At 38.9% G+C, this 24,642-nt stretch overlaps 1 protein-coding gene across 1 annotated transcript in view; it reads left to right on the top strand.

The window, feature by feature from the left end:
* LRP1B (LDL receptor related protein 1B) overlaps positions 1-24,642 on the top strand; it is a 939,689-nt gene that overhangs the window by 155,516 nt on the left and 759,531 nt on the right. The gene's annotated exons all lie outside the window — the stretch shown is intronic.

The following is a 24,642-nucleotide window of genomic DNA, read 5'->3' on the forward strand; positions in this document are numbered from 1 at the left end:
TTCAATTAGATTAATACACACACACATATACATACATACATACACACATACACACACATACACACACATACACACATATACATACATACATATGTGTAGTAATTTTCAGACTATAAGATGTTCTGGACTAGAAAATGCACAATAGCTTTAGAGGAAGGGAAAAAAAAATCTGCCTCTGACACCCATTTGCTGCTGGCACTTCCCATTCATTACAGCCTGTTCACCGTGACCTGTTCGCCACTGCCCATTTGCCACTGTTCTACATGAATGGGCAGCAGCAGCGACCTGTGGTGATAGATGGCGGTGGTGGTGGTGGTGACCCACACCTCCTAAAACAGCTAGTCAGTGTCACACCAACCCCCCTCCCCACTGCCATAATATTTGCTCTATAAGATGCTTAGACATTTCCACCCACTTTTTTTTGGGGGGGGGGGAGGAGTTTGCCTTATAGTCTGAAAAATAGTGTATGTATGTATGTATGTATGTATGTATGTATGTATGTATGTATGTATGTGTACATACATACACATATTGTCTGCAAGCAAATTAATTGGGTTTTCAGTATGGAACAATGAAATTAAATACAGCATTCTATGCAATTGTTCTATAATATTTTCAAATTGAACGTTCCCAAGGGTGGGTTCATAATTTATATTACCAAATGTGATCCATAACTTAAGGGGCATAGGCCCTGTGAAGGAATGCAAAATGTTTGTGCTCTTATCTCTTGAAATGTGCTGGTCATGTGAAGAAATAAAGATGATCTTACTTGACATCCTTTGCATCTTCACCCTGTAGCACCAGGCTGAGTTTCTTGCAATTATTGCAGCGTTAAGAACAAGCAGAGCTAGTCTTCTGTTTTAAGGAGTATGTACCTTTGCCCTCAGAATTTTAGTTGAGGAGAAGGGTTGAGTCCTCTGGGTCTCCAAGTACTTTTGAGAGATTGAATTTCACTCAACTGAGGCTGCTTGCAAACTACAGGGAAATGGGAATGCAATGGCAAAGTAATGGAAATAATACCATCCTAAATTTCACTTTTATTAGTGAAATTAGGTGGCTTTTTTCCCCTTAGAGGTCAGACCACTTTATTCTGCCCAGATAACTCACCTTTTTATGTTAAGCTGTTAAGTGGATTGTTTAAAATTTATTTTTAAATCAAACTAATGGCAGAATTTATAGCTGTTCTGGAAACTGGTGGAAGGAAATGTAATGAAAGAATGAAGGAATGAATCAGGAATGTTTATATTCCTTAAAATTCCAACAGCTCGTGAAAATGATCAGGAAGTTGATAATAATCAAAATAAATGGAAGTAGTTTAATATAAATTCCCCTTTCACACCCATCTTACCTGTACCGTAGTATTAAATTATTCTTCAGATCACTTGAAACGCCTTCATGCTAGCAAGGTTAATACAGTCCCATTGCTATGATGATAGAAGTGTTGCTGGATTTTCATGCTATTCTCCATATTTGCAGCCTGGGATATTATGATTATCTTGCAGTTAGAATATTAGAAGCACTTGGGCTCAGCCTGCATTTGAAACATTTGTAGAAACAGATAATTTATCCAACAGCATTTATTAAAATTTAGCAATCACAAAAGTAGAGCAGCTGTGCATGCAGATATGGGCTGATTTATTTATTTATTTATGTGCTTTTAAGTTAGTAATGACTCCTAGCAATTGCCTGGAAATCTCCTCAGTGTTTTATTCCTAATGGCTGCCTGGATAAGTCCCTGCATATTCCTTCAAGATTTTTCAGCAATACTTTGCCCTTGCCTTCTTTTGAGGGTTGACAGCGAGTGGTTGGCCCGAAGTCACCCACTTAGAGTTGTACTGTGGGAAGAAATATCCATCTGGTTCAGTTCCAATCTGGGAGAAAGGCACTGAACGCAAAATGGAGGCTAGAGGCTGACTGGAAAGAAGGTCCATTTATTGATGAATAGAACCACATGGGTTCTTGACAGCTGATCACAAGGAGGTGAAAGTAAGGGGTTTTTATACCTTCTCTTGGGCTTTGCCCTTGAGCTTCCTGTTCCTGTGCAAGAACAGATATTCTATTGGCTGTTGTAGGGGTCATAGCTGGCTCTGTAGGTTGTCTGAGCTAAGTTTGGTTGAAGTTTGGATTGCTGAGGCAATGAAGGGGCGTTGGGCAATTCCTATTGTGGCTAATCGTACCTTTGTTGGAACTTGGGTGTGGGTATTTGCTTATGAATAGAGCTATCTATCTCTTTATCTCTTAAGTGCTGATATCTGCTGAGGGCTGTTAAGAAAGGTGGGGGGCTGCTTTCCAAAAGCATGTTTCTCCATTTCTCCCTTTAGGGAAATATAATATTCTGCCTTTTTAATATTTCCTAAAATATGTCATTCTTCTAGGAGAGGGGTGGATGCTAACTTTCTACAGTACCTAAGGCAGGACTGGAATTCACCTCCACTGATTTCTAGTCCGGTGTCTTAAGTGCTATATTTAACTGGTTCTCATGGTAGATAAAACATAAAAAGCTTTCCAAATGAGAGAGAAATATTAGAATAAATCAAACAGACAGGCTAACAGTCTCTGTTTAACAAATTAGAGGCACACACACGATAAATACCAACTAGAGGGAGCACAAATGCATAAAGTTTATTTTTTACAGATTTCTCTCCCCCACCCCGCTATAATGGCATTTCTTATTTCCATTGATGTATGGTTTTTCCATGGGCTCATAAGAAATATGAGAGGCTGTAATTTTTACAGTCAAATCCAGTACAGACTGTTGTTTATTCTAAATAAATTATTGGTAGGTACCTGAGAAAGACTGATGAATATTTTTCTCTTCGGCAGGATTTTATCTTGTGATAATATCCAGTTACCAGATCATTTTAAAATGCAAAGAGCTATTTCTTCTCAAATGCAATGCCTTCCCCATCTCTTGTTATTTTCTGCTATTTTATGATTTGCCTCTTTTCCCAAGCTTTTTTTTGTGAAACTTTCGAACAAGGGAGCAGCTTTTTAACAACACTGTAAACAACTTCTTGGATGTTGAACTATGTTTTACTAGTCAGTTAATCTTTCTGAATTGTTTGACGAAAGCTCCACCATTATCTTGTTAGACCACAAATACTTCGTACATAAACATTATTTCCCCAAGAAGCCACTCGTCTATTAATAGAGTCACTATTTCCTCAATCGCATTTACCATGACTTTGGCAAAGACCCTTTGGCTGTGATTCAAAAAGTTTATCCCATTCTCTGACTTTGGATAAGCATTAGGTTTTATTCTTCCTCTGTTCTGGAACCTTCTCACCCTTATAAATATTCCTGGTGATCTTTTGTAATTCAATTACTGCAGCTCTTGTGATAGTTAAAAATAAAATAAAAAAGCTCCTTGGCAAATAAATAAAATAACATTATTTTTAACAAGTTGGGTAGAATTTCCAAGCTTCTATAGACACAGATTTTGTCTCCAATTTGTTAAAAATAATGTTACCACATTTTATATTGTTATGCTCAGTAGTTCTTTTTTCTTTCTTTTTGCTGATAATTTCTATCAATTATCTCCCCCCCCCACCCCATGAATGATAGCTTTGTGTGTTTGGATAAAAGCTTTTTGAGGGGTCCTTACTGTTCGCTGAGCTTGCTTGTTGATATTGCCTAGTTTGGGTAATGAAACGTCTGCAAGAAAACAACCAAACTCAGAGAGGACCAAGTACCCTTTCAACCCTACAAATATTCTCCTTTATTGGAAAGCTTTTTGGTCCTTCAACCTTTTTGTTTTTGTATTGACAGAAAAAAACAACCCCTGTTTAACCTCCCTTTTTCTAATAACTAATTCTAATAACTAGAATCTAATTACAACTTTAATCATTATAGTGAGACAGTCGGAAAATTATTCGGCCATGAGGACTAGTGTGCATAAGAACTTAATTACTATGAAAATATAATCATGTATAAGCTATAAAGGAATAAACTGTAGGAAGGAGTGCTTTAATGATTTTATTCATATATTTCTGGATTATTTCTATAAAAAGAACATTTACAAATAACAATTTACATCTTGCATTTTGTGGTAAATAGCAGTCTCCCACCCACCCCCCTCTTCCTAGATCTTTGGAAACCATACAGGGACCAGAATTATTTAGAGATTATGGTCTGGGCTACAAGCCAAGTGCTAATTGTTACTAAGCTAGAGAAATGGGTTGTGACATCTGAGTTGTCTTACATTTGACTCTTTGTGCCTAATAGACAGTGTTTGCCTTCTTCCAGCAAAGAAAGTAGTTCAACACAGAATAGAAACATTTGACCACTTTGTTCAACCTGAGAGCTTATATTATATACTAGTTGTAGTAAAAGAATTGGAAGTAGAAGAGCAGGATAAGAAATTCTGATTCTCAGCACCAAACTGTGACTGCGTTGTTATGCATGGCTATATAAATAGGTAATCCTTGACTTATGATCAAGATTGAGCACAAAATTTCTTTTGCTCAGTGATACAGTTGTTAAGTGAGTCCCCCACCCCTTTGATGACCTTTCTTGCCACAGTTGTCAAGTGAATCACTTAGTTGTTAAGTTAGTAACATGGTTGTTAGTGAATCTAGCTTCCCTGTTGACTTTGCTTGTCAACTGGTTGCAAAAGGTGATTGCATGGCCCCAGGACAAATAAATATGATTCAATTGCCAGTTTTGATCACATGACCATGGGGATACTGCAATAGTCAGGAAAACAGTCATAGTGCCATTATAATTTTGAATGGTCACTAAACAAATTTCCTGCTGGATGGAGCAGAGGCTGTGAGAAGGGAAATGGGGTCTACGGGTACGGGGGTGGGCTGGAGCATTACGATCACTATGAGGAGAGGCAGGTATGACAGGAACTTCAGGGCTAGCCATTACCGGGGAAGGAGGGTTCGCTACGTCACAGCGGTCCCTTCTTCCGGCCCTGTTAGTTCCACTCCAAGGCCAGATGGCAAGAGTTGTCAGGGCCCTGGTCTCTGTTGTTGCTAAATGCCAGGTCTGTGATTCGTAAAGATCCCCTCATCCGGGACCTAATTTTAGACGAGGGGGCAGACCTGGCATGTATTACTGAAACCTGGCTGGGCCTGGAGGGAGGAGTCCCCCTCACTAAAATGTGCCCAGAAGGATTTCAGGTGCTTCATCAGCCGTGACCCCAGGGAAGGGGAGGGGGAGTGCCTGCCATCATCCGAGGGTCATTAGTTCCTCGTAGGATCCCTGCTCCAGAGCTTGTCGGGTGTGAATCCCTGTTGGTGAAGTTGGACCTTGGGGGTCAAGTGGGCTTGTTGTTAATGTACCTACCTCCCAACAGCATTACAACAGCCCTCCCCTCGCTCCTCGAGTCAGTAGCCGAGCTGGCGGTAGAGTTCCCCAGGCTTATGGTGCTGGGGGACCTCAACCTGCCTACGCTCAGTGAGTGCTCTGATGGGGCACAGGAGTTCATGGCTTCCATGACAGCCATGGACTTGACCCAAGTAATTCGGGTTCAACTCACTCAGTGGGTCACACACTTGACCTCGTATTCCTCTCAGAACAGTGGAGGCATGATCTAGATTTGAGGGGTATTAAGATCTTGCCCTTGTCATGGTCTGATCACTTCCTACTGAGGCTTGACTTTTGAAAACCAATCCCCCACTGTAGGGAGGAGGAACCGATTAGGTGGTTCCACCCCAGATGCCTGATGGACCCTATGGGATTTCAGACGGCACTTGGAGAAATACCTGACACTCTCGTCCACAGTCCGGTGGAGTCCTTAGTCGCTGCTTGGAATATAGCGGCGACGGAGGTTCTAAACTGGATTGCGCCCTTGCGACCTCTCCAAGGTAGCGGATCCAGGAGAGCTCCTTGGTTCACCAAGGAACTCCGGGAGATGAAGCGCCAAAAGAGACGCCTAGAGCGCCACTGGAGGGCCAGTAAATCTGAGTCAGACCGAGCACTGATGAGAGCCTATATCAGAGCCTATCTCGTGGCAATACGGGTGGCGAAATGTTCGCATTTTGCCGCTCTTATTGCATCCGCAGAATCGTGCCCAGCCGCCTTGTTTAGAATAACCCGCTCCCTCTTGAAAGGGAGGGACGCAGAGGACCCTTTACAAGGTAGAGCTGAGGAATTTGTTCAGTTTCTGACAGATAAAATCGCTCAGATTCGGACAGAGCTGGACTCCAATTGCACGATACCAGCCGAGGTACCGGGGGAAGGTCTTGAGTGGAGCTTATGGACTGAGTTTCAACTTGTCGCTCCTGAGGAAGTGGACAAGGCCATGGGAGCAGTGAGTGCCTCCACCTGTATACTGGACCCGTGCCCCTCCTGGCTGGTTTCGACCAGCATGGAGGTGACACGCGGCTGGATCCAGACGATAGTTAACACCTCTCTCTGTGAGGGATCCTTCCCGCTCCTCCTAAAGGATGCGGTGGTGAGACCCCTCCTGAAGAAACCGTCTCTGGACCCAGCCATTTTGAGCAACTATCGTCCAGTCTCCAACCTCCCCTTTGTAGGGAAGGTTGTTTAGAAAGTGGTGGCCTTTCAACTCAGACGGTCCTTGGATAAAACCGATTATCTGGATTCCTTTCAGTCCGGTTTCAGGCCTGGTTACAGCATGGAAACCGCTTTGGTCGTGCTGATCGGTGATCTCTGGCGAGCCAGGGATAGGGGTCACTCCTCTATCCTTGTGCTTCTTGACCTCTCAGCGGCCTTCGATACCATCAACCATGGTATCCTTCTGCTACGGTTGCGGGAGGTGGGAGTGGGAGGAACCATCCTCTGGTGGTTCTCCTCCTACCTCTCAGACAGGTCGCAGTCGGTGTTGGTCAGAGGGCAGAGGTCGACCCCTAGGCCCCTCAATTATGGGGTGCCGCAGGGTTCGGTCCTGTCCCCCTCCTATTTAACATTTACATGAAGCCACTGGGTGAGATCATACACTGGCATGGGATTAAATACCACCAATATGCGGACGATACGCAATTGTATCTGTCCATCCCGTGCCAACTCAGTGAAGCGGTAGATGTGATGTGCCAGTGCCGGGAGGCTGTCAGGGTCTAGATGGGAACGAACAAGCTTGCACTCAATCCCAACAAGACTGAGTGGCTATTGATGCTCCCTCCCAAAGATTGGCTAATTACTCCATCTCTCAGGCTGGGGGGTGAAATTATATGCCCCTCAGAGAGGGTTTGCAATTTGGGAGTCCTCCTTGATCCACAGCTGACTTTAGAACACCATTTGTCGGCTGTGACCAGGGGGGCCTTTGCCCAGGTTCGCCTGGTGCACCAATTGCGACCCTACCTGGACCTGGAGGCCCTGCAGATAGTCACTCACGCCTTTGTGACCTCAAGACTGGATTACTGTAATGCGCTCTACATGGGGCTGCCCTTGAAGAGTGTTTGAAGACTTCAATTAGTCCAGAACGCAGCCGCGCACGCGATTGTGGGTGCACCTAGGTGCACCCACGTTACACCTATCCTCCGCGAGCTGCACTGGCTACCCATTGGGCTCCGAACACGCTTCAAGGTGCTAGTTGTTACTTATAAAGCCCTTCATGGCATCGGACCTGGGTACCTGAGAGACCGCCTCCTGCCAATTACCTCCCAAAGACTGATTCGATCGCACAGACTTGGCCTCCTCCAGATTCCATCTGCCAGCCAATGCCGGCTGGCGACCCCCTGGGGGAGAGACTTCTCTGTTGCAGCTCCGGCCCTCTGGAACGAGCTCCCCATGGAAATCCGGACCCTTACTACCCTCCCGGCCTTCCTGGCTATTCTGGCAGGCTGGTGGCTGTTGAAGTATCCAGCCTCACTTCATCTGTGAACTTTGTCGTATTTTAAATTGTTGTATTGTCTTGTATTGTCTTATTTATCCACTTTCCCTGTTTTATTGTAAGCCGCCCAGAGTCCTTCGGTAGTGGGCGGCATACAAAACCAATAAATGAATGAAATGAAAATAAATGATTTGCATTTGTGTGATGGTCTTGGATCTCTTGCAAAAACCAGAAGAGAAATACAGTACATTCTACTAATGTATTCATTTTATAAAACAATAGAAAACATTTACAGCTGGAATAGAAATGGCAAAGGACATGACCAATTGTCGTTGTGTTTTTGTTGGAGGGAGCTGATTTATGAGTGGGAGTGCACAGTACACAGGCATCTAAATGAATGGAAGGGAAGCTAAGCAAATAGAGATATGTTCTTTAGGCAATTGCCCTGTGGTCATTTCCCTGCCTCTGGCCCTGCTCATAAGGGGAAGATTCCTATGGCCAATCTTAATTATGTTTTATTACAAATACTAGAAAAAGACATAATTAAAATAGAAAACCAGAAAATGACAACTATAATTATCTCTATCTATCTATCTATCCATCCATCCATCCCCAAGTTGCAATCTGATATTTCTGTCACTCACCTGGGTATCTTAATGGACTGAAAGCTGGTTATTTCTTAAGCAAGAGAAGCAGTTGACATCTTTGTACTGTAATTATGGCATGCTTTCCGATCTTGGGCTCTGTGCGCTTGACTGGAAAAGGCTTTTAGCCTTCACCCCATATCAGAAACTTGTATCAACTTTCTCAATGGCTGAGAAAATCCATTCCTCTTGCTGGGAAAACTGCTAGTGTAAAATCAGGTTGTGATGCTTCATTCACCAGGCTTCTTTTAACTAATGAAGATGTAAAAAAAAGTACTTCAAACTTCCCTTGACTTCTTCCCAAAGTTACCAAACTATTTCTTTCTTTTCTTTTTACCTTTGGGGTGATCTGCCAAATTCAGTTTTTGTCTATTTCCAACCTACTTTAGAACAACATCGAGAACATCATTCTCCCTGTGATATAATATTATTTCTATACTTTGTAGAAATGAAATGGTGGAGGAAACAGCTGTCCTCATGAGAATTCTTTACTTTTTTTAAATAGAAAACAATCATATTAAAAATAAGTAATCCCATTTATGGAGATTCTCAGTCATCCAGGTCATGGTTGTCCCAGAGATGCTTTTTTCAAAAGTCATCTGGACTTTGTTTTTCTTTGAAGATGTTTCACTTGTCATCCAAGAAGCTTCTTCAGTTCTTCAGAACTGAAAAATGGAAGGTCTTCAAGAAAAAAAAAAAGTCCAGTTGCCTTTTGAAAAATGCACCTTTAGGACAATCCCATCCAAATTTTTCTCTCATGCATTGGAATTATTTTAGTGTCTGAATTCCACAGGAAATGTTCTAGAAGAGGACCACCCAGAAAAAAAGCAAAATAAAAATTCCTTCAAGAAGACTTAAACTTCTAGTAATAACTGGATAATCCATATTTTGATCCTGACAATAATACAAAACTGGTTTGCCCTTTGTCTTCTTCTAGCCTAGGCTATAGCACTAAGATATCCTTATTGTCTCATATCTAAACATCAATCAGATTTGATCCATGGTAACTTTAAGATCAGTTAAATTCAGCTAGATGTGGTCTCCTGCAATAGAATTTTTTTTAAGGACTACGGTAAAAATTCCCAGCTATGCTTCATAATATGATGGATCATTAATAGAGAAAAAAAAGTTCTTGACCAAGGCATGTGGTGGGCAAAATCATTAACTTTGGAATAATCCTGTTAATTAAATAATAAGGAATTTATTCAATTGATGAAATGATTCCCAAGTTTATGGTTTTTTTTTTCATCCTAAAAGAGCAATAATTCAAATTTAGTCACAACTTTTGGAGGGACACTAAGGTCTGCACACAAGATTTTTAGGGAAAGTAATACAGATTTGATTGTTCATGCCATATGATTTCAGGAAAGGCAACTAACAGCATTGAATTGGGTACATCAAAAGATTGGGTAGAGACTTTACAAAAGTTCATATGGTGCATTTGTAAAGGGCCCGTGTGTCATCAATGGACATTATAGTACACTTTGGGGGAGGGGAAATGTTCACTGGACAATTTTGAGGTGGGTCAATGAAGATATTTGTAGTGAGATTTATTAATAAATCCCACAACCAGTATGAATTTCATTTAACTCTGACTATAAATGTAACATCAAAGTTATCCTAGTTTATATGCCTATGCTTATTGCAGTGCTAAGCTGAATCATCTGATTAGCATGAAGCATACATATCTTGGGAATTCAAAAATATCATAGATTTATAATATTTTCACAGGTTGGCATCATTTTTCATTCCCAAGCAACTGTATGCTATTTGCATACTTTTATCTTACTGAAATATGTGCACAATTTCTGCTATATTATTGTATACTCATTTTTTTATTGCTGATTTTGGTAGATCTATGATGAATTTCCTTCTTTATTTGGCTTAAGCTGCTGCCTCAAATATCACAGAACAGATATTGAGCGTTTGAAACAGGGGCGCTTTAACTAAGGTTGTGATTCTTCTATAAAGGCAGAGGCTGTTGTTAATAGCAAAAGGATTTGCTCAAAGAATAACAGTGCAATGTGAAATTCACATTAATTCCAAGTGGCATTAGTTATCCTATTGCCTTTCGTATCTCCTGGGCTTGGATGTGTTTGCAGCATTTCCACTGAAACTGATGAGAAGTCTTTGGGGACATTATCACTGCAGTGTAATGCACCTACTTATTTTAATAAGCCTACAGACTCCTAGATCATTTGGCTTTGTGACTTTATTCGCGACTGTATGAATCTTGGCATAAATCTCATCTGAAGTGCATGGGAAATTTAGAAAGATTATTTAATCACACATAGGGGTGTAGCAGCACAGATTCTGAGCTTGGGAAAAGGGCAATAGATTTAAGACCATATTTTTCTGGTAATATTGTTTCACTACAGAAGGATAAAGAGCCATGGTGGTGCAGTGGGTAGAATGTAGTATTGCAGGCTAATTTTGCCAACTGCCAGGAATGTGATCCTGATCGGCTCAAGGTTGATTCTATCCTTCTGAGGTTGGTAAAATGAAGACCCAGATTGTTGGGGGCAATATGCTGACTCTGGGAACTGCTTAGAGAGGTCTGTGAAGCATATGGAGTATATAAGTCTAACAGTACAGTATATAAGTCTAAGTGCTATTGCTATAAAAATGACCCCCATGCTCCTGGATTTTACAGAGGTAAAGAAGGGGTGTGTTGTTAAATGCCATAATTCTTACACCATGGAACATCCTTGCTGGGCATTGACTTCCTTTACTCTGTAACATTTTGTTTTGCTTGGATTTTCATGTATGTGAAAAGGGATGTATTTATTTATTACAATTGTCTCATGTCATCAATAGTCCAAAGTACACTAATTCATCCTATATGGCACATGTCCATGCCTAGGTTCTCTGTGTATGTCCTTTTTCTCTGGACCACATGAAATGCCAGCTGTAAGAATGAAATGCCAACAATACATCTTCATGAATCAAGCTATAGTCGTGTTTTAATTCTGTTTCTCTACCGAGCAATTCCATTCCTAAATCATGAACTTATTATTTTAAGGAGTTATTTATCAGAGAAAGGTACATTTTTTTCTAATGTTGCTTTTATTTGGCTTTTTCAGCTGTTTTAACAGAGGGAGAAGAAAAAGAAAGTTCCTGATTGCATGCTTGTAAGAACAATCACTCACTAGCATAGCAGATACTACATTCATAATCGTAAAAAGCCATATTCAAACCACGGCCCAACAACAATATTAGGGAATTTTGTTAAATCCACGGATTAAATTAAAATTAAAATTAAATCCATGGATTTAACTAACCCAATTCATGTTTGCCGAATTGCCATGCTGATTAGGACACAGTTACCTTCCGTACTCTTACTTGTTGAAGGATTTTATGAGCATTTCTTATTGCATGCAAAAAAAAATATGCTTGCATTGTATTGGGGAAAGTTGTTTATGCAAAGGATTTTACTGTTGTGTACTTATTATTATTATTTCTTTACACGAACTGTGGGATAATATTGATACTCCACAGAGCAAATCTGTGATGAGTGCAGGCAAAATGTAATGGCAATTTAGTGTAAGCTGAACAGCGTTCCTATTAAAGAAAAATGAGAATGAACCTGCTGTGATACTTCAGTGGATGTCCTCCAAACACATCACATTGTCTTACATAGGCTAATGGCTGAATTGGTGCATATGTGGTGGTGGGGGAAGCAGATCTAATTACACATTTCATTTAATTCTTTCTCTTCAGTAGGCATGGCTGGGCTGAAAGGCCAGAGGTGCTTAATTCTCTTACTTCAAAATTGACCAAGCTGGGTGCAGACTTTTTCTTCCTAAGTAATTTCTCTTAAAATGGGAACAGAAAAGGAGATTTGGTTGCATTAAGCTGCAGGATCCTCTGTTCTCATCTTCTCTGTACTTTATCAGGGCATTTAGGAAGATGTATTGTACATTTATATAGCCACTATTTACCCAGGCGTAGGTTATTTCTTTTATTTGGTTGTTCACATTTCAAGAGGAATTGATGAACAATTATATTAAACAAAGATGCTGCTAATAAAACTGTATGGCAGGAGTTTGGCATCGATGTCAACAATTGTACAAATAGCAATGTATGGTGTTGCTTTATGGTCCTTGTCTAGTCCTATGAGCAATAGTATAAATCAACCTTCTTCAATCAATTGTACCAGATATATTTGACTACAGGACCCATAATTCCCAGTTAGTCAATACCTAGAAATCATCATCTAATACATCTGAAAAGACCATATTTGAAGCATGCTGACATAAGTTACACACACAGCACCATTTTTTCACTTATGAGAAGAGTAAAAAAAAAATCACATTTATCAGTAGTCACAGACCATAGACAAGCATATGTTGGGCCATCATAAGTTTACTGGGGAAAAAGCTTGTAAGATTCTAATATCTTTACGTAATTGTTGGGAAAAAAAACACATTTTAAATTGTGATATTCAGACATTGATTTTGGAATAAAAGGATGTTAAAATAGATTAGATGCCATGGCTCAAGCATTTAAAAGCTCTCATCTTTGACTATACATCATTCAGTCAATGGCTAACATGACATAAGAAATGAATTTCTTGCACTATTTTTAAGTTCTTAGAGCTTGCAATTAAATGGTAAATCATTAGCTACTGACGTTATATATAACACTCCTTCTCAAATGTTTTTTTTTTAAGCTTGATATATAAATGAAGATTAAAAACATGCCGGAGTAGAACAGTAACTATTTTTCATTGTTATTATTTCCTCACAAGTGTGTCATCCTTTGTGGGGAATTCTCATGTAAAGATTGGTCTTTGCTTGCAGCGTGAGGTAGCATATCAAATGTATTGTATGTTGTGTGCGGACAGTTATCACTGCTTTACTATTAATGATTTTCCTCCCTTCTGGGAAAGATATACAGTTCTTCTTCCCTCTTAAATTAACTATTGAAAAATAATTTTGCATATACCTGCACTATTAAGAATTTCCAACCATAATGCATGGTAGAGGAACATCCAAGCTTCAAGAGTTTCATTCTTTAACCTCCTAAAAACTCCCCATGCTTTTTAGATACATCGCCATAGCACACAGTGAACACAAATTATACTCTAAGCCAACATTTGTATAATGGTGGTTTTTTCTTCATTTTTTGCTAGGAATTCTAATGTACTGTGATACTCTATGTCCATGATAGGAAACCTATGGCATGTGTGCCAGACATGGCATGCAGAGCCCTCTCTGCTGGGATGCAAGCCATCACCCCAGTTCACTTCCACCATGCATGCATGCATGGCTCCTGCCAGCCAGCTAATTTCTGGGTCTCTGCCATGCTGGGGAAGTCCCAGCATGCCAACTCCCCCGGTGGCCCATTTTTGGCCCCAGGAGACTTCAGGGATACCTGCTAGGTCCAAAACAGGATGTGGGGGCATGTGCGCATGCACGGGGGAGAGGAGGGGTCAGGTGCGCATGCGCAGGTGGCAAGGCACATGGGGGGGGTCACACACACATTGCATTGCACTTTCGGCACGTGATGAAAAAAAGATTAGTCATCACTGCCCTATGTATTCCCATGTACTGCCTGTTCCCAATGTTCTTTTCTATCCCCGTTTTTACCAAACAGCCTCAATAAATTGTAGTGGTACAAAATGATTTTCCTGCATTATCTTTGGGACACAATGCATACATGGAGAACAGAAGTGGCTTGGCTCATCCTATTTATGCTTCTGCCAGTGAGGACACATCACATCATATGATGTGAAAGAGTGGTACAATAAGCATGAGGGTTTATTGTAAAGATAAATTTATTACCTTTTTAACTTGGGGAGACTGTGGTTACAAGTGAATCTTTTAAAATAGACTTTAGCATAACTGAGCAGGCTACAGTGTGGAACAGTAGAAAACTGCATCTCTTTTTCCCATTGGTGTTCCTTTCTACCATTGCTTAAAAACATTGAACTTGGCAAGCATGGTGAATAGATAGTGTATATTGAAATGGATACTGGTTCGTGTTGCTTGCTTACCGTTTAGACTATTCTACAGGGCTTCTCAGAATGAACAGAAGATTTATTCATGGCACTTTGCTTTTCCAGAGAAAGAATCCTTTTAATAAGAAATCATTTCTTTTCCCTCTCAAAGCTTTTGAATGTGTGAGCCTGTCTCTATGTGTGCATGTGTGTGTGTGTGTGTGTGTGTGTGTGTGTGTGTGTGTGTGTGTGTGGACTCACCCCCCCCTCCCGACACACACACATCAATGCTGGGATATACAAGGCAACCAATGGCGGGAAAGGATATTGGTTAATTTTCAATCCCTCACAAGCCCTGCCTGTGTGGTAGAGCTTAATAGCTTTGTGAGAGAACTGAAGTCTCATTCTGCACCTCTGTGAATTTAAATCCAGGTCACAGAGAAGGCAAATAGCAAATGACACATTTACCATGCCACCCAGCTGCCTCTCCTAATTCAGCAAGAATGCTTCTGGAATAGACACCGCATGCTGATACCAAGTTCTATGCATTTCACTTTGTTTGCAAGAGAAGTACAAAATGCTGCTTATCACACCACAGTGGCTATTTTGCTCTTTTGCAAATCCCCCTTTTCAAGACTTCAGTTATGTACAAAACATGTCAAAGTACCCTGAACCTTAAAAAAAACCCTGTCCTTTCCTATAACTGAGCATTCTATTCCCAACCATTGAGCTACATTCAAAAGCCCTGAAACCATCGAAGCAGCCAAATAACCTTTTCCAGATCTAGGCAATGAGATAGGATATAGCACCAATCACAGAGTTTTTCCTTCTTACATTTTTCCTTCCAGACACAGCATTTTTCAAAAATGTTGCATTGCTTATGTTTTTCTTCTTCTTACTTTCTTCTTTGAAGGGAAGAAAATGACCTTGAGGTTCAGCAATGAACCTCATTTTATTGCAATTTGGTAGTTGCGTGTCAGTGGTGGGTTTCAAAAATTGTTCGAACCTCTGTGGGTGTGGCCTCCTTTTTGGGAGTGGCTTGCCACCCATGTGACCGGATGGGAGTGGCTTGCCACCCATGTGACCGGATATGAAGATGCCGATGACACTTGTCAGAACCACCTTAAATTACCTCACACACAGCACTGGCATGCATAAGAATATGATGTAAACTTGTTTTTTAAAAGGCATCTTTGTGTTGCATTAAAACAACTTCAACACATGCAATGTTCTGATTGCACCACAAACACAGTAGTCATCCTTACCTTTCATAGAGGCACTGAGTTTGAAAAATATGAGCATGATAGTGTAGAATAATCATATCCAAGGACCAGTGGTGGGTTTCAAAAAATTTTGGAACCTCTTCTGTAGGTGTGGCCTGCTTTCCGGGTCCACTGGTGGAACCTCTTCTAAACGGTTCAGTAGATTTGACAAACCGGTTCTACCGAATAGATGAGAACTGGTAGGAACCCACCTCTGTTGCGTGTGCACATTGGATTTGGAAACTGCAAAAGAAAAAGATCACCCATTGCCTAAATGACAAAACAGTAGGGTTTTGGGGAGGTAAGGTGTGTGTGTGTGTGTGTGTGTATGTGTGTGTTGCAATAAAATAAAAAAATCTGAGTGCAATCATATGGATTGGGGTTTTGTTTAGTATTTCATCAGTGTCCTTGTAACATTCAACTGAGTGAAAAATGGAAGATATATGTCTCTCTCCATATCTTTGTGGACACTGTAATTGTCTTCTGAAGACTTCCTCCAAATATATCTTCCAAGTGAAAGGACATAGGAGAAAGGACAAGAAGACAATGGATCTTGCCATCTTCCTGACTACAGACTGTTTTCTCTGTTTTCTACAGAAGTTTTATTTGCTATCCCATTGTCTTTGATTTAATTACAATTTTCTCATCATTCATTTTGTTTGCTTCCTTCTGCTACAGATACTTTGTTTATAATGTGTTAACCTTTTCTGAAAACTTCCCAGGAAACGAGGTTATTAAATGTCTCTATCTACCGTTATAGTTATATCTAACTAATACAAAACTTTGAAAAGAACACTAATGGAGGATTTCTTTTTACAGTAATTTTATTAAAATTTACAATTAAAAAGATTTTTAAAAATGCAAACTGAAAGAAAAAAAAGAAAAAAATCAAAAGTGCAGAAAAGAAAAAATGAAAAGAGAAAAAAAACACGAATATAGAAAAGAAAAAGGAAAGGAACATATAAAGAAATGACAAGTATAAACAATCTTAGTAATTTGTTACCTTCTCTTAAAATGCAACAAATGATCTCTTCTTATACATCATCTTTTATCTATAAATAAATCCTTAAAATCTCATAATTTAGTTCTGATCAACAAAAATCCATTAAGAGTTGGCCAAAATAACAGCATATAAAGCATTTTATATTCCTTCCATTTACTTTTAACTATCTTAAACTTTAGACCCTTCAAATAATGTCCTAGAACTTGATTTTTTTTCACAGTCGGATGATATATAAATTCTGTTTTGGAACCAATAGAAAATAATTCAGTTTTTCAAAAGCTATTGCGATATCACATTCCAAACTATTAGAAAATTCTTCACAAGCTGCATCTTTTTCTGTTTATTATGCTTAAAACGGGGGAGTTAAATAGCAGCATCTTTGAAAAAAATCAGTAGACTCTTTTGTGAGACAGCACAAAAGGCTTTTATATAGGCAGTATTAAAATAACTTATAAATTTAGATTTGACTGTTCAGATATTGTAATCTTTGTTACATTCTCTGCAATGGAATGAGTTATTTATTGACTTTATGCTCAGTATAAAAAGATTATTTGGAGAACTGAAATAGTCATATTAAACTCCTTGTGTTGTTGCTTATTTCATATCAGCATTTCACAATTTTTTTTAAAAAAAAATGAAGTACAAGTTGCATTTTGAAGTACAAGTTGTATTAACTTTAATGAATCAGTTCCTTAAAACAATGGGATCATTTTTCAGTCTGGTGCAAAATGTAACCTAGGTTTAATGAATACAAAGAGGTGCTCTGCTTGTATTTTCAAAGTTTAAAACACTCCTGAACCGTTTTTGAAACACACATAGCTATCCTATTTTGAGAGAACAAGCAGTTCAATCTTGTCCTATTTATCTTAGTGGTAACATTAATAGAATCTAAAGTTCTGTCTTCATTCTCATGTTTTTTTTTAATCTCTCTTTTCTAAAGGGCAGAAATATCTATTGTGGGTTGGCTTGGTTTGATAGAATTCTACTATATGCCTGTATTGAATACAAATGTTTAAATTTTTATTCCTAAATATTAAAATGATGGCAAAAGCAACAAGCTATCATGTTTTGCCATCTGTTTATAACAATTCAAAATGCTCTTTAAAAGAACTCACGTTTGTAGGCAAGGAACTAAATAAATTACAACTTAGCTTTCGTGACTATTTAACTAAAAATGACCAAGTTTCATTACAAATTCTTCTTTTGTTTGCTATTCACGTCTGTGATTTCTAATAAATATTTTCTTTTTGTAGGAATATGGCATAATGGAAAAATCTGACTGCCTGGAATCTAATATTGGAATCCAATAGGCGCCATATTGTTGGGCCTGTTAATTAACTCTGTTTTACTAGACGCCAAATAAATTTCACTCACTGGATGACATATAGAGATACATATTTAATCCTATTGATTTCTGTGGGAATTAAAATTCATTTCACGCCCCAGATTTCTCTATGTGGTTCTGCAGTTCGGTATATATTTATATTACATTTCATAGTGGCATGAATGAGCAGGGTAACTGAATTCTCTAGGACATCCATTTTTTTTTCCTTTTAACATACTTTGTTGTGAGAAATAAATATATATTAAGGATAGGCACTTATAGCATAACAGTTATGGATTACACCAGCAGGATATTATTTAGATTAATGAGTTGTTTATGATGACAAGAATGTCACAGTTGCATCTGTAAAATGGCAACGATCGTGTTTATCTTCATTTTTATATCAACACGTTCTACATGTTGTGCTAAAATGATGACAAAAGGAAATAAAAACTTCCAATGAGATAATCTTCTCTTATCTTGGCAAAACTAAAGAAATAGATAAATGATATTTTTTGGAATGGTATGCTCACAGCTGGAAAAAGATGTCCCATCCTGAATGTGCAGACTTTCTTCTGTTATCAGTCAAAGAATGACTTCTTTACCAGTCCACACAGAGATCTTGATTAAGTGGCTGAGAACATTTCTGCTTTAGCAAGGCTAAGAGATAAAATGGCTCTGAAAGTGAAAATAATCCAGTCATTGAGATTAATGTCAGCCTCTTGACAGGTGATTACTCCTGAAAGCAAGATTCTTACAGAAGCTTCTTTAACCAGATTTATTGAAAGGGAAGAAACAGAATGAAAACAACTGCACTGAACAGTTCCAGTTTCAGAAGCCATTTTCATTCCAATAAATGGTGCTTAATTTGGGGAACTTTCTAGGTGCTTGGAAGGGTTCTCCCAGATTTCCTTTTCCATAAATAATTTTTGTGGGCTTTGGGGAAATAAGGTTTGCTTTCTTCTGTTAGGAAACATAACGATACTGACTCATATTCTCCTAAAGCCAGTTCTTGAATGGATGTTCCTGTTTGTTATCTGCAATATTAACCAGGGGTACCTGAAAATCACACTGCTTTGTAGAAATCATTTTGAAAAAAATGCTCATTTTTTACCAGGTAAACTGTTCTATAGCCTGCCTCCATCAAAGATCAGGCTGTATGGCTTAGTAGTTCTTTGTGCATATCATGAAACCGTGATATGATAATTGAATGCACTTGAATGACAGCTACAGATATATATTGTTATATATTATGATTTATGTTCTGTCATATTCAAAAGGGCTAGCAACTGCTCTGTGCTCCCTGATTGGTTGGGACACAGAAGAAGCTGTTGCTAGCGTACTCTGATTGGCTATTGCTGCATATAAATACTCTGGTGACCGTTGGAAATTAATTTAGTTTCCCCACTCTCCTTACCCCCCAGTGCATATTCACCATTTTATTTCGTTAATTTATTTATTTTTGTTTTAATAATTTCCCCTCACATTCTTTTTGTTTTAATAATTTCCCCTCACATTCCTTTTGTTTTAATTCATTTTCAGCATGTTTCGTAACACTGTATCGATGAAAACCGGCTAGACCGGCAGTAAGAAACAAAGTAGCAAGACGGTTTCAGGAAGGTATAAGGCTGTTACAATGTAGCCGAATGTGTATTTGAGCTGCGGCTTGGCTCGGAAGGCTTTGACAACTTGTAAAGGCAGTTCTGCAAGCCGGCAGAGGCTTAAATGACTTCAATTCGACCGGTGTGTCACTCTTGAAGCCACGAAACGGAGCGGAGCAGTAGGTGAGGGCGAGGGCGTAGGGGGCGAGCCGGCAGTGCGGTTTTGAAGAACGGAGGCCGGTGGTGAGGCAGAGTTCGGCTCTCGGCTTCGGCGACGGCTAGTAGAGGCAGCTCTCCTGGAGATTGGCAGGTTGATCTCATGTGTAGGGAGGCGGACTGGCTTTGCAAGCAGGCGGAGTGGCCAGACCACCCAATGACCTCGGGCCCAGACAGTTGGCTAGAAACTGGTTTGGCTGGGCGCATGCTGGCCTCGGTTTCCGCTGTCCACTGCTCGTCCTTGGCACCAGTGCAAGTTGGCATAGACGCCGCGGTGGCCACAGCTGCTGCTGCTGGACAGTAGCCTCGGGTAGCCTCTGGACCTCTGCGTAACAGAGGTGGCTGCGACTGGCTTTTTTCTTGATCCAGGCCCTGTGGGAATTGCTTATCCCACCTTCGTCGCCAGTTGTTGCATACTGATGTGGGAGGGAACACAGGAGCCATGGATAAGCCAGTAGGTGTACTTTATTAGTTACAGAAGAGAGATGACAGCAATTCAAACGGTTCCAACGGTCACCAGAGTATTTATATGCAGCAATAGCCAATCAGAGTACGCTAGCAACAGCTTCTTCTGTGTCCCAACCAATCAGGGAGCACAGAGCAGTTGCTAGCCCTTTTGAATAGGACAGAACACAAATCATAATATATAACATATATCTCATCTAAATTTACCATCAGTTCCAAAGTAAGGTGAAACCCTGAAGTGTTTTCAAGTAAAATTAGACTGAGGATTACCTGATGAGAGAAAATCCTGGAAAGGAATCTTGCTGAGAGCAATACAGTTAACTTCTCAGGAAATAAAAATGAAGTTTGATTTCTGTGGAATTTATTTATTCTGACCTCCCTAGACTCACACATAGTGCACTCACACATAGTGCAATCTATTTCTAATTGTGGTACCTTTCATCTTTGTCTTACCTAGTCATATGCTCAGCAGATAGAGAGAATGACATAATTATGTCGCTTCCATCTCTGTGAAAGGAAAGATGTGGAAGAATCAATAAAAGGATGCTTATTTCAAATTGCAGGCTCCAAAAAAATAGAATATTTAGCAAAACAACAACAACAAAAACAACTTTGGCCCAAACAAAGCTATACATTTCCTTGAAGATGTCTCTTTACCATGACCCAAGTAATATTGACATTTCACCCACATGAAATGTGATTCACATATTCCTAAGCATGTTTTGTTGCTAGCCAAAGCTTAGCAGACTGTATATTAAAATAGTTGTAGTTCTGAAGTGCCTTGTTATTATAAATCTGTTGTTTACTCTAGTCTCTTGTGATCTTCTTCTTCCTCCTCTTCCTCCTCCTCCTTCTGTAGCTTAATAAATAGTTCAAATTAAAACATAGTGACACAGTATTAATTTGAATTAGGTTTATAGATCCCAAAACCAAGGAATTGTACTGTGTGCCAGACTATTCCTAAGAAAACCTGCCTATCTAACTATGGGTGGTATGCAGTCCTATAGATCTGCTATTTGAGATAACAATAACAATAAACACAAAATCAATAAGAACAACAAACTTAAAACTAAAATAAAAGCTCATAAGGCGACCATACATAAAGCCAAACATCTGAGCATTCTAAATCAAACCAATCCACTCACTGTCAAGTAGAGAGATGCATCTCTGGAACAGTTCTAAATGTCCAACAACTTGAGTTCAAAAAGCAAATGCCTTTAAGATGGTTTAGTTTGTGAAAATTTCCTAGGTATGCTGAAAGAATTAGATGATGGCCCAGTGGTGGTTTGCAGATTGTACGCCCCCATACGGGTGTACCAGAGGCTGCCCAGAGCACCGGGTACCATTCCAGTACAGTGCTCTGGTGGGCCCACCTGCCTGCCCATGCTCCTTACCTGTCCTTTATCCTTTAAAGCCTTCGGCGCTTCCGCACAGGAGTACGGCACGTACAGCACCTGTGTGACCCTGCACCGAGCAGCTGAAGCGTCGTGGAGACTTGTGGAGGTGTTGCTAGCAGGTCCATGTGGGCAACGCTGGGCCCGTTCCAACCATACCGGTTGGAATGGGATCCAGAACCCACCACTGTAATGGCCGTAACTGCCGATATAATTCATCCTATCAAAATATTATTTACAGGAGCAGTTGAAAATTTTGATCTCCTATTTTATAATTAGGATTTACCTGTTCTTGAGATTTTCCCCTTTTCATTTTTTCCTGGATTTTGAGTTAGCTGAAATATTAGAAGGTCTAACAAAGACATAGGAATGAATGAATGAATGAATGAATGAATGAATGAATGAGAAAGAAAGAAAGGAAGGAAGGAAGGAAGGAAGGAAGGAAGGAGAGAGGGAGGGAGGGAGGGAGGGAGAATGAGTCTCTCCCTCCCTCCTTCTCTCTCTCATAGGTTTGTTTTTCTCACTCAGATCCCTTAAGTAATAATATGTAAGTTTAGCTTTTCTTTTCTTTTTTGCTTCCATGTTTTTTTTACTTGACCATTAAAAAACATGTTAAAAAAGCCCAAATATTGTCAATAAATTTTCAGATTACATAATTTTTCAATAAGAAACAACAAAAATAATATAACCTCACTGCATTTACATTGTGAAACTGATGCTTTATTAAATGTACTGCATTGTTGCATTTTGGTAAGAAGTAATAATATGCATTAAGTCAACTCTCAGATTTAATATTTTCAGATGTTTACATTTTTGGAAGTTTATTTCTATCACACTGAAGTTGACTTATAGAAAATGACTTTACTATTCAGCATCGGAAAGACAAACATATGGCTCCAACTACTCAATGGTTTGCAGAATTAATATAAATCAGCAATAACTAATGAACCATGCCTTCAATTTATTGATATATCTGCAAATATAGGTGTGGTATATTTTGGTTCCTTTTTAAGCTTCCCCTCCTCTTCTATTATTATTTTCTGTATTATTTTTCTTTGGTCTTTTAAAAAAATATTTAGTTATGTATGTCTGCATGAAAAATTAAGATAATAGTTTACCCAAACACTTTTGTTTTCTACTGGTATCCTATCTGAGTGCTCAGATAGATACAGATGTCTAAATCTCAGTATCAAAGTTATGCTAGGGTATTTTCTCATGTCTTTGGAATGTCACACATTGTTTTAGAAAACAACTTTCACTTGTATGGTGCACTTCTATTTCTTCTTCTCTTCTCAGCATCCACATTTTTAATTTAAAGTAAACTAGGAAAGGCTGCAGGAGGAAGCCAGAATCTGCATGATTTGCTCAGTGTCCGTTCACTCTTAGATGGTCACTATTTGATTTTATCCTTTTCATTTCTCTGCATGTAGCCAGTGTATGATATATCTATTCTGTCATATTTTGTTCAATTGTTGCTACCTTACATTCGCTAAATGGCTTTTCTAAAACCTGGAATATGTTACAAGACAGTCTTTTTTTTACTTCTCTGGAACATTTTCTTCTGCAGAAAGCTAAACAAACTGTTTGTTCTTTATTTTCTGAAAGAACTGTCAGGTAAATTGCCTCATTCTTAGCAAAATCAAAAAATAATAATAACAAAGATTTATATTTAAAAAAATGCCCATCAGAATAATGTGTAAAATTGCACAAATCTTTGAAGATGGATGTCACACATCTTACTTTTGGACAATCACATCTTTGTAAAAGAACAATCTAGCAACATCTCAGTAATTACAATGCAAGAATAATCTATAATGAAGAAGAAAAGAGATTTATAACAAGAATAATTGTATGCAAATTCTATTGTCATATGCACATTTTTTTGTACTCTCCAGCCTACAGATGCCATCCAAACTCATAGGATGCCCAGATGTAGTGTAGAGGGGTGGTACAAAAAGATGACAAATAAATAAATAAATAATGCCATCCATATCCCATAGAATATAATTGTTTTTCTAAAAAGCAAAACAAAAATAAACTTGAAACTATTATTAGTGCAAAAGAAAACAATCACATTGGCAAGTACAATTCATGATAAGATATTTGACTGGGAGCCAAAGAACCTGATATACTAGATCAGGCAGCAGTCTCCAACTTGGTGCCGCTAAGACTAGTAGACTTTAACTCCCAGAATTCACCAGCCAGCCATGCTGACTGGGTAATTCTGGGAGTTGAAATCCAAAAGTCTTAAAGTTGCCAGGTTTGGAGATCCCCTGAACTAGATTAATCAGTGCCATGTCAAGGCTACTTTGATGCAATATTTATTTATTTATTTATTTATTTATTTATTTATTTATTTATTTATTTATTTATTTATTTATTTATTTATTTATTTATTTATTATTTATTTATTTATTCATTCATTCATTCATTCATTCATTCATTTATTTATATCCCACCTTTATTATTTTATAAGTAAATAATAAATAAAGAATAGACTCTAATAGTCTTTTTTCTCCTATTTGCCTTACAACAACATCCTGTTTGAGATGAGTTGGACTGAAAGACTAGTCCAAAGTCACCCAAGTGGTTTTCATGTCTAAGGCTGAGCTAGAACTCTCAGTCTCCTGGTTTTTAGGCCAGCACTTTCATCACTGCACCAAACTGGCCCTCTGCTATAGTAACAGAATCTTTCTGGTCTGAATGTATCTCCCCTCCAAATTTCACTTTATCTATATGAACCAGGGATGGGTATGTCTGAGATATTTTTTTTCAAGTTGATTTCTTGGAATGGATTCAAACTTATCTCACCATTGCCTTGGTAATGGTATTTCCTTCCTCCCCTGCAAGGTAATTCCCTATTCCCTCCATATTGGCTCATTTTCCAAAATGATTTGGTGTGTATCTGGCTATTTGGCATGCAGTGCTAGTTCAGATGGAATGCAAGGGATCTAAAATGTCAGAAGAGATATCTGAATGTTCTGTAACAATGGATGTAAGACTAAGAATGTCAGTTAAAGCACCTTTAAATTTCTTACAAACATTGTTCCT

The sequence above is a fragment of the Thamnophis sirtalis genome, unplaced genomic scaffold (genome assembly GCF_051295495.1).
Source record: "Thamnophis sirtalis isolate CommonGarterSnake01/CBP01778 unplaced genomic scaffold, rThaSir2_p1.2 scaffold_1, whole genome shotgun sequence".
NCBI classification, from domain to species: domain Eukaryota; kingdom Metazoa; phylum Chordata; class Lepidosauria; order Squamata; family Natricidae; genus Thamnophis; species Thamnophis sirtalis.